Below are 10,710 nucleotides of genomic sequence, written 5' to 3'. Positions count from 1 at the left end.
TGCTCAGAGTATATTATGCATAAAAATTATAAGAGTTAGCAGGAATTTAAATGTAAAACCCCACCCGGCACTGGTGGCTCAAGACTGTAATCCTAGCTATTCAGGAGCCTGAGATCTGAGGATTGTGATTCAAAGTCAGCCTGGGCAGGAAAGTATGTGAGACTCCAGAAAACTGGAAGTGTCTCTGTGGCTTAAAAATATAGGGTGGTAGCCTTGAGCTCTTCAACTCAAGGACAGTGCCTAGGCCCAGAGTTCAAGCCCCAGCACCAACAGGAAAAAAGAAAAATGTGTTACAGATAGACTTATATTGATTACATTTTTAAAAAAGAAATGATATATAGCTATGGCTGGGAGTGTGACCTAGTGGTAGAGTTCTTGCCTAGCATGCACCAAGTCCTGGGTTCGATTCCTTAGTAACACATACATAGAAAAAAAGCCAGAAGTGGTGCCGAGGCTCTAGCAGAGTGCTAGCCTTGAGAAAGCTGAAGGACAGTACTCAGGCCCTGGGTACACGCCCCAGAACTGACAATAAGGAGAAGGAAGAGGAGGAGAATAAAAACAAGAAGAATAACAGGAAGAAGAATAACAGGGAGGAGGAGGAGGAGGAGGAGAAGAAGAAGAAGAAGAAGAAGAAGAAGAAGAAGAAGAAGAAGAAGAAGAAGAGGAGGAGGAGGAGGAGGAGGAGGAGGAGGAGGAGGAGGAGGAGGAGGAGGGGGAGGGGAGGAGGAGGAGGAGGAGGAGGAGGAGGAGAAGAAGAAGAAGAAGAAGAAGAAGAAGAAGAAGAAGAAGAAGAAGAAGGAGAAGGAGAAGGAGAAGGAGAAGGAGAAGAGGAGGAGGAGGAGGAGGAGGAGGAGGAGGAGGAGGAGGAGGAGGAGGAGGAGGAGGAGGGGGAGATAGAACAAGAAGAATAAGAATAACAAGAAGAAGAGGAGGAAGAGGAGGAGGTACAAGAACAAGAACAAGAAGAACAATAATAAGAAGAAATTACTGTATTATTTACAAAACACCACAACCTCTCTGTAGGGTTATGATGTGGCTAATTTGCATGTTTAAATATAATCCAGCTCCTCGTTCTCTTCCAGGGCCTGGAGTGCAGCCGGAAACGCCTTGTTTGTTTATAACGGTGCTAGTGTTAAGACCCAGGCCTCCAACATGAGCTGCAGGCCCGCTCGTGTGCGCACGCGCGCTCCCGGCCTGGGGTCTCCTCTGTCTCTGTCACTCAAGGCCAGCTCTCTTCTACATGGCCTCAGGGTCTCTTTCGCCTTTCTCTTTCTGTTGGTTAACTGGAGAGAAGCGTCTCCCAGGCTGGCTTCAAGTCCTGATCCTCAAGTGCCAGCCTCCTGAGTAGCCAGGGTTCCCTAGGCGCGGCCCCGGAGTCGGGCCAGCTGTCGGGTTTGCGGTCCCATTTGTGTTTCCCGTGTCCTCCTGATTAACCACTGTCATGAACGTTCCCATGAGTGACCTTACTGTCCCTCCACTGGAGACGGCGGGCGGCGCGGTGGTCTTCCAGTCTGAGGCCTCTGGGCCGCACCGGCTGCTCAGACCACACCCGAGAAAACGTTATTCTGTCACCAGAATCGGTTCTAACCTGGACCGGGCTTCGGGCTTCCAGGACCTGCGGACCCGCGGCTCGCCCTGCCCTTGTGGCCCCCAGGCGCACCGCGGCAGGCGAGAGTGCGGCCGCAGATGGTGCGGTCCGCCGGCGCAGGCCTCCCCCGCGCCCTGCGGCGATGGGTCCTTCCGGCGCAGAAGAGCATTCTGGGAAGGGGCGTGGCTCTCCTCCCCTCAGCGGCGGCGATGGGGCTGTGCGCGTCTGGACCGGTGTGTCCCCCGCGCCCTGCGGCGATGGGTCCTTCCGGCGCAGAAGAGCATTCTGGGAAGGGGCGTGGCTCTCCTCCCCTCAGCGGCGGCGATGGGGCTGTGCGCGTCTGGACCGGTGTGTCCCCCGCGCCCTGCGGCGATGGGTCCTTCCGGCGCAGAAGAGCATTCTGGGAAGGGGCGTGGCTCTCCTCCCCTCAGTGGCGGCGGTGGGGCTGTGCGCGTCTGGACCGCTGTGCTCCCTCAGGCCTTCCACACCTGGGCGCTGGCCCGGATAGCCCCTGCCCGGAGCCCGGCTTTGCAACCTGGGGCCTAAGTCGGCCGTCTTCTCCCGAGAAAGTCCCGGAGGGCCGGAGGCGGCCTGCGGCGTGTGCTCGCTGGCGTGCGATGGCGGACGGCCTGGAGGACCGGTGCGGACGCTTCCCTCCGCTGCAGCCGCCGGGGCCACTCCCGGCCTGACAAGGTGCGGCGGCGGATGTCGGTCATTACTCCTGCCTCCTGGGCCGGGACGTGACGGGAGAGTGTGCGCGTGCACACCACCATCTGGGCAGGCTGTGCTCACACGTGCACTGCTGCAGCCCAGGCCGCGGGCAGCTTTCCTGGTGGCCTTCGTGTTGCCCGTTCACTTTCACGAACTAGTGAATGCGGTGTCAAAAAAGGCGCAAAGAAATGCTTTGCAGCCTTTTCCTGCCCTCAGATTCTTGGTATCTTTGGTGGTGGAGCTGCACAAGCGACAGTGCGCGCTTTTATGTTCATCTGCATGAATAAGTGGTCTCTGGGATGGCCCGCGTTTGGTGTGTGGTTCCCTTAACCAGTTTGAACTAAATTTTCTCCAGGTGAAAGATGAATGCACGAGAAGAGTTGTCCTGGTTGAAAACCATGTGGCACTTCAGGTAAGGTGATAAGGGAGTCGCACGGGGCGGGAAGGGGGAACGATTTTTCAATATTGTGGTTCATCATTAGTACATCTGCCCCAAAGTTAGCAAATAAAATGGTGTACGAGAGAAATAACACAAAATAAGGGCTTTCTAGGTTGCTTAGATTCATTCTCATTGTAATGTAAAGGTGTGTTGGTATTTAGAGCTGAATACGGTAATAATGTTAACTTTTTTTTGGTAAAGAAGCATGCACTGTCTAGTAAAGATGTGGCACATGTTTTCAAAAGTTGTTGCTTTTTCCTTTTAGGGTGTCCATGGTGAGGATTTTAGGTGTTGGATTTTCAAAAGTTGCACAGAACACATAAATGCCTATCCAGCATCCTCGACTATATGCTTTAAGACAGTTTATGAATAAATTCTTTAATGTTTCACACCTGTGTTTTAAGTCTTTTATTCACCATAAAACAGTCTTCTGTTACTGAAAACTCTAAGGGAAGGTTTAATCTTTACTACCAGTAATTTCAAGTCTTTCTGATGTATCATCAGCATGTCTGATAGCCTTGGGATCACTCCTAGCAAGGTTTTCTTGCAAATAATCACACTAGCTAGCTCACGGTTAAACTCCCGTGTGTGCTTTACTACATTCACTGGGGTGGTTGTATGTGCATTTGGTATTTTTCTGTGCACCATTTCAAGGGTTTGAACTCACAGTTCATACACTGTTCCTAAGGTTTTAGTGCCCAAGACTACTGCTCAGCCACTTATGCCACAGCTTAATTTCCAGCTGTTTTTAGTTAATTGGAGATTATAGATCCTCAAGGGCTTTTTTGCCCTGGCTGACTTCGAACCACAACCTTGAAATCTTAGGCTCCTGAGCAGGTAGAATTGAGTGCAAAGCACTGTACTAAGAGCTAGAAACAATACCTAAAACTTAGCTCCTCTGGGAGGATATATAGCTGGTGAAGAAATATGTCCAACTTTTCTTTGTGACATGAATTCCGTCATGTGATTTGAGTCTGAAGCATGAGCTAGCCAGGTTGGGCCTAAAAAGGTACCTTTTAGGATAGTGGGGGAAAGAAAAATAAACCCCTTCTATGGCTTACAGTGTTTTTCCCTTTTGTAAGATAGGTGGCTATTAACAGGGGCTATGGGGTGGTAAGGCTGAAGAGATAGGTAGAAAAGGCTAGACCACTTAGGGTTTGGGCTTTGTTATAGCAGGAAATTAAGTCAGGTAGCAAACAGACCAGGGCAGGTAGGATTTAGTCTGGCTTGGACCAGTTAAACAAGGATGTTTAACTTGCCACAAGCTTACTGGCCACAAATGTAGCTGTGGGGCAGCAATTTTCTTGTGACACAAGTGGCTCTGGAACTGGAGAAATGAACCATAAGGACTCAGATATAAATCTGATCTGGGGTAGAGATCCTAGGTAGGTCTGAGGTTGCGAAGTGGCCCAAAGTAAAATGAACAGTAGAGGGAATTGTCTACTGTAGCCAAAATGACTAAAAGGAAGAGTGCAACTATACACTAGAGCAGAGGCAGTAGTCTGAGAGAAAATCCTGGAGCCAGGAAGGATGCCCCATTTTCACTGGTCATGTGAAGAGCCAGGTAAGCGTGGTAGCCAGACAGTGGAAGGACAACAATTGGCATGTAGCTTCCCTCCCCCAACTCAGAAAACAAGGACATTTAAAAGGAACACTGAACATGTGAAAGGGTTTCAATGTATGTGAATTAATGCACATTCTATCTGGCAAATATCATGTAACCCTTCTATTAATTACAATTTAAAACTACATAAAAAAGTAACACTGAAAAACAGATTTTACATCATTTTTAAATAACCAGTGGGACTTAATGCCACAATACAATATTAGAGTGAGCATCATGTAAATAAAAACAGTCTGAGTATGATGCCTCAATGTGTACCAATAGTTTTAAACTACTTGGAGCTGGGAAGATGGTTTTCTGCCCACTTGGCATTCGATTGCACAGCAAAAGCCAGCTGCAAGCCAGGACAACGGGAGGCTGATGAGAAGAAGCATCTGGTCTGGTTGTGCTTGTGGGCAGATGCATGGATGGTGTCCAGTTTCACAAAGGAAGACATGACATCGAGCTTACAAGGCTACCCTTCAGTTCTGTTCAGCACAAAAGTGAGGATGCTTTCTCTTTGTACTCAGGAGACAAAGGTCCAAGATACTTGAATAGTTAGCTAATTCACAGTGTGACAAGTATCAGTGATACACCCTTCCCAGCACACTCCTGGCTCTTCATTAGGATCAAGTCTCTATCTTGAGGCGGGCAGCTTGAACAGTTTTCACTGTTTTTGCTGTGTGCTTTCCAGTCAGATTGCTTGTAGATAGATGAGGTTTTTCTTCAATCAGGCTGTCTTTGGACCCATTTCTTTTCTGAAAGAAAACATTTTTACATGTATATGCTAGAGTCAGCAAGTAGTTTTTGTAAAAGGACAGAATGTGTACAATATTAATTATTTAGAAACAAGTCACAAGTTATTGGGGCAGTAGAGTAGATGAAGTGATGCACCAGGATGTACTGACTGCTCAGGCTGGTGGGTACCATTCCCTGTGGTGCTCAGTGGATAGCTGTTTCATTTGAAAGCAGGCTTAGGATCACCACAGCTGACAGAAGATGCTCTAGACTTGCATACAGCAAAATCAGAGCTATTTATTCTGTATAATTTGCTTTTTTGTGGTCAGGGGGTTAAACTTAGGGCCTGAGCACTGTCCTTGGGCTTTCTCAAGGCTAGTGCTCTACCATTGAGCCACAGCACTGCTTCTAGCTATTTTCATGTATACTACGCTCGCTCTACCGCTAGGACATGCTCCTGGCCTATTTGCCATTTTTGAAATTCTTCAGTGATGCTGATAAATCACATGGATGGTTATAGAATCTGTGTGTGTTGCTCAGATTTCCATTGCAGGCTGGGATTGTTGGAAATTCTGGTTTGCTACACAGCTCAAATTTGAGATTCTCTGGGAACTACCCTAAGCTGAAAAGAGCCACACTATCCAATCCCACGAGCCTTCCAAAAACAGCCCTCAGCTACAACCTCCTTAGCTCAAGACAGGATGACTGAAGCTCCAGAGCATCCCATAAGATCCTGTCAGGGGACTGAGCTACACAGTTTAGCTTGTACCTCTGCCGAGATCTCTCTTCTTTCACTTCCCAACAAGTACCACAGGGTACTTCCCAATAAAGTGGCACATAAATCCATCTGTGGATCTGTTTCCTTAGAAACAGATCTTTAATCGAGTAATTGATAAGAAAGGAGCAGGGCAATGGAAAATAACATAACAGCTTTGTAGGTAATGTATGAACTCCCAAGGTTATAATGTATAAAACTGCATAGCTAACATGTTTTATGAGAGAGACACAGTAGTTTTAATTAGCTTCTCTACAGGATTCATAATGGGATGAAAACCGCACAATGACAGGCTGGCACTAGCCAATCATAAATGTCAACTTCTGCATCTATAAGTTCATCCAACTGTCTTTAAGTTCATATCATCTTATTAAACTTCTGCCGTGAGAATGATGTTAAACCCTGCAGAATGATATTCAAGGCTCTCTGATACCGAATTCAGGAGCGTTAAATTGATTATATTAAGGCAACTAGATACTATGTCCTTCTGTTGTCTTTAACCATATTTGTTCCCAATTTCAAGGATCTACATACCTCCTTTTGAAGGGAAAAATAAATTCGGATTTGAGTAATTCTTCTGTCTGCCATTGTTAACAATAACATCTGTCCCCATTTTGACTTTGTTTCTCTGGCTTGAAAAAATACGTGAAACTAGGCACCAGTGCTTCTGTATTACTAGATACTCAGGAGGCTCAGATCTAAAGGTCATGGAGGAAAGCTGCCCTAGGCAGCAGAGTCTGTACAATTTTTATCTACAGTTAACCACAAAAAGTTGGGAGTGGAGCTGCGGCTGAAGTGGTAGAGAGCCAGCCTTGAGCAAAAAGCTAAGAAGACACAGCCCATAAGTTCAAGTGTCAGTACTGGCACAGGAAAATGAGGTAAAAGGTATTGTTTCTTCATTTCAAATTGCCAATAATTTAGGCATTATCTTAATGTCAGGTCACTTTAGGCCTTGTACTGTCTTCAGCTTTAAATGATTCCATCTACTGGCTCTTCATCACACACTCCTTCCTTCTCTTTTTCCTGTAGATGGTCTTTAACACATAGAATCTTGGAAGAATGGCTCAAGTCACAGAGCACTTGCCTACCAAGCCCATGCCCCGAGTTCATATCCCAGTGCCATCAAGAAAAAGAAAGAATCTCAGGATATTCTTAATGATCGATTACCTACCAAACGGAATTCACCAAAGCACAAGAAGCCTCTGAAATTTGCCAGCAGTAGTATACTTTCTAAAACTTCATTATTACTAACCTGATGAACTGTAGAGCGACCAGCACCCTGAGCATCTGAGGATCGGGTCACAGGAAGAGGTGATACCAAATTTGTTTTTGAACTGCAAGAGAGTTTTAGAATTAATGAACAGCCTTGGCATGGTGGCTCATGCCTGCCTTCCCAGCTATTTGGAAAGTAGAAACTGGGAGCATCAAGGTCCAAGGCCAGCTTCAAAAGGAGAAAATTCCCCAGCCCCTATCAAAAACTTAACTAACACCAAAAAAGGCTGGAGGCTAGACTTGAGGGGTTTTGAGTGCTTGCCTTGCAAGTGTGAGTTCCTGAGTATGAACCCAATAACCACCCCCCCTCCTCACAAAATTGAATAGGTTACTAGCTAGACTCAGAACTTAAGTGAAAGAGGCCTATTTCTCTCATTGAAAAAAAGGCTGTTTTGGAACCACAGGCTAATGTATTTAGACCTGCCCACTTACTTACTTCACTTCTGAAAGAACTGATCGCTCCCCATCTGAACACTGGGACCTTTGATAGTGGCGGTAACTTCTTGGTGAATGAGAATGCCTGATGCGGACTGGGTCATACTGAGTCCTGGAGAAGAAACAACAAGAAGGATGAGGTGGGGAGGAGAAGGAGAGAGGGAGGGAAGGAGAAAGAGGGAGAGAGGGAATGAAAAGAAAGAAAAAAGAAAAGAAGAAAGCAAACAGAGAAAAAATCAGGATGATTCAAAATTCTTTCTGAATGCTAAAACTGCAAAATGACTTCTTACAGGCTGAAAGACTTTGGCGACTTAAACTTCATGATATCATATTAATAATAATAATAATATTAATAATAGTATTTCCTCAGCTATCCAAGAACAAGAGCTCTTTGGAATATTTGCATGTACATGTGAGTATTTAACCACTAATCTAAATTCAGTTTTTTAAGTAATGCACCTTCTATCTGGCCAATATAAGATAATCCTTCTATTAATTACAATTAAAAAACAGAATAACGTTAAAAAAGGTTAAGGTTTAAAATAAATTTACCACTGTTGGTGATAAAATGTGATTGTAACTGTAGCAAATTCACAAAATAATTGTCCCACATGTGTGATGTCCACCGTTAAGTAAATTTAACAAAGTTGCAGTATGGCAAGATACTACAGAAGGATTTTTGTTTGCTTTTATTTCTTGTGTTTTGAGTGGCTGTCTTTGCATGTCACCTATGCTGGCATGGAACTCCTTATGTAGCCCTAGACAACACTCAAATTCACAATCTTCCTGCCTCAGGTTTCTTTCTCGGTGTTCTGGTTTCACAAGGACAACCATGTCTATATTTTTCTGTATACTAAAAATAACTGGGGAAAATTTAAGACTACAAATTCTAGATCAAAAAGAACTTCATATTTAGGATTGCCAACCTCCCAGCCAGTAATCCAAGCTCCTCAGAAGACAGGGATGGAGGATCGAGGTTAAAGTTAGCTCAGACAGAAAAGTCTACAAAACTACATCTCTAATTACATCATCTAATTACACAGCAAAAACCCAAGCTGGAGATATGGTTCAAGTGTTAGACCAGAATCTGTGGGTAAAAAGCCATGTGAGAGTTTGAAGAACTGAGTTCATACCCTCCTACTGGCAAAAATACAGAAATAAATAAGTAAAATACTAAATGTCTTGGATTAAATTTAACCAAGTATTACAAACACAGTACCTGCTATAACTGTAAATTGCTGCTGAAATCACTTAAATGAATGGATGGATAATATACTGATTTTCTCAAACTGGGCTCTGAAATTATTAATAACCCTAATTTAAAACCTGTAGTCTTTTCTAGATGTGTAGAAAACACTTGACATCTTGGTTAAAAATTTTATATAAAAACACAAGGAGGGCCAGGAGCATGGCCTAGTGGTAGCATGCTTGCCTACCATGCATGAAGCCTTGGATTCAATTCCCCAGAACCACATACACAGAAAAAGCCAGAAGTGGTGCTGTGACTCAAGAGGCAGAGTGCTAGACTTTCAGCAAAAAGTGTCAATCCCCCACCCTCCACACACATACACACAAGACCTCCTTACAATGGCTCAAACGTATCATGAAAAAGAATGAAGTTGGAGAATTTGGCTTGCCTGATTCAAGTGTTAAGAAAAATTACAGTACCCAAGACAATATTGTGGCTTAGAGATGGACAAAGAGATAAATAAAACAAAATTGGCTCACACACAGGTTGCCAAGTGAGTCCCAATGAAGGCTCTACCATATTTCAATGGAGATGGTCTTTGCAACAGACAGTCTGATACAACCAAATAAATACCTAAGACGGACCTCTCACTTTCTAGATAATATACATACAGGAAATGATACTAGATATGAATATAAGAAAAAATCCAGAAGCTCCTAGAAAAAGATAGGAGACTATTTTTGTAATTTTGAGAAAGGAAAATATTCTTTAAAATAAAAAAAATAAATAAGGACTAGGTGTCATGGCACATCTCTGAAAAATCCAGATTCACAGAAATGAAGAATTCTCATCATAGATCTAATTCACAAGACATTATATGAAAATGACAAAAACAAAAGAGGGCTTGGGGCATTGTCCAGGTAGTAGAGCACCTGCTTAGCACTTACAAGTTGAAAATCACCATCCAAAAAAGAGGGTTAGGATTGTGGCTTAGTGGTAGAGTGCTAAATGTGCAAGAATCCCCGGGTTCAATTCCTCAGTACCACATACATAGAAAAAACCTGGAAGTGGTGCTGTGGTTCAAGTGTAGAGTGCTACTTTTGAGCAACAGAAGCTCAGGGACAGCGCTCAGGCCCCACTTCAAGCCCAGGATTGGTAACAACAGAATGCATTCTTTAGTTGGGTGCAGGTGGTGGCTCACAATGGTGTCATCATCGCTATTCAAGAAGTTTGAGATCTGAGGATTGTGGTTTAAAGCCAGTCCAGGTAGAATAGTCCATGAGAATCTTATCTCCAATAAACCAGGAAAAAGCTGTAAGTAGAAGTGTGTCTCAATTGGTAGAATGCCCAACTTAAGAAAAAGGAAAAAGAAAAGAACAGAACAGAAAAGGCAAAGTGAGAGTATGCATCCCTGAGTTCAAGTCCTAGTATTGGCATGAAAAAGATATTTACAATATATGTCCATGCATCTGAAAAAACAAAGAACTTATGTCCACAATACATAAAGGACTTACAGTAAAATAATATTGGCTTAAAAAGACAAAAGACCTTTGAACTGTTTTAAATCAACGGTTTAATTGATTTCCTAGTAGAATCATTACTGGCTGATAAATACAGCTATAATGATATATGGTGCTTAGCGGCTTCTTTGAGGATTTCAGCCATCACTCACTCTGATAGACTACTTCTACAAGCACAGTGTGTGTGAAGTTCTAATACAAAGGTATGCATCCTAGACAGAGCTATCCTCCTTTGGGTCCCACAGCACTCTGGTTCCTGGATTGTAGCCTTGGGAGCTTCCTGGCCTCTGTTAGCCTGACCTAAAACTCTCCAGCCCAGCTCACTCAGATCTCTGGATGGACCTGCCTGGTTTGTTTCAGCATCCTAGCATCCTAGCATCCCACCCCTGCTGAACTCTGTCCTCCCCACAAAGCCACACAACACACACCTAACCACCCAC

General features: G+C 44.3%; 1 non-coding gene across 1 annotated transcript; it reads left to right on the top strand.

The window, feature by feature from the left end:
* Positions 1-2,422: 2,422 nt before the first annotated feature.
* LOC150066212 (small nucleolar RNA SNORA13) lies at positions 2,423-2,557 on the top strand. Its single transcript, XR_016534645.1, has one exon. It is a non-coding gene; the product is annotated as a small nucleolar RNA SNORA13 (small nucleolar RNA).
* Positions 2,558-10,710: the final 8,153 nt, after the last annotated feature.

The sequence above is a fragment of the Megascapheus bottae genome, chromosome 2 (assembly GCF_031878675.1).
Source record: "Megascapheus bottae isolate mThoBot1 chromosome 2, mThoBot2.hap1, whole genome shotgun sequence".
In the NCBI taxonomy this organism is placed as follows: domain Eukaryota; kingdom Metazoa; phylum Chordata; class Mammalia; order Rodentia; family Geomyidae; genus Megascapheus; species Megascapheus bottae.
Note: the sequence above shows the minus strand (reverse complement) of the source record. Positions and strands in the feature narration are given on the sequence as shown.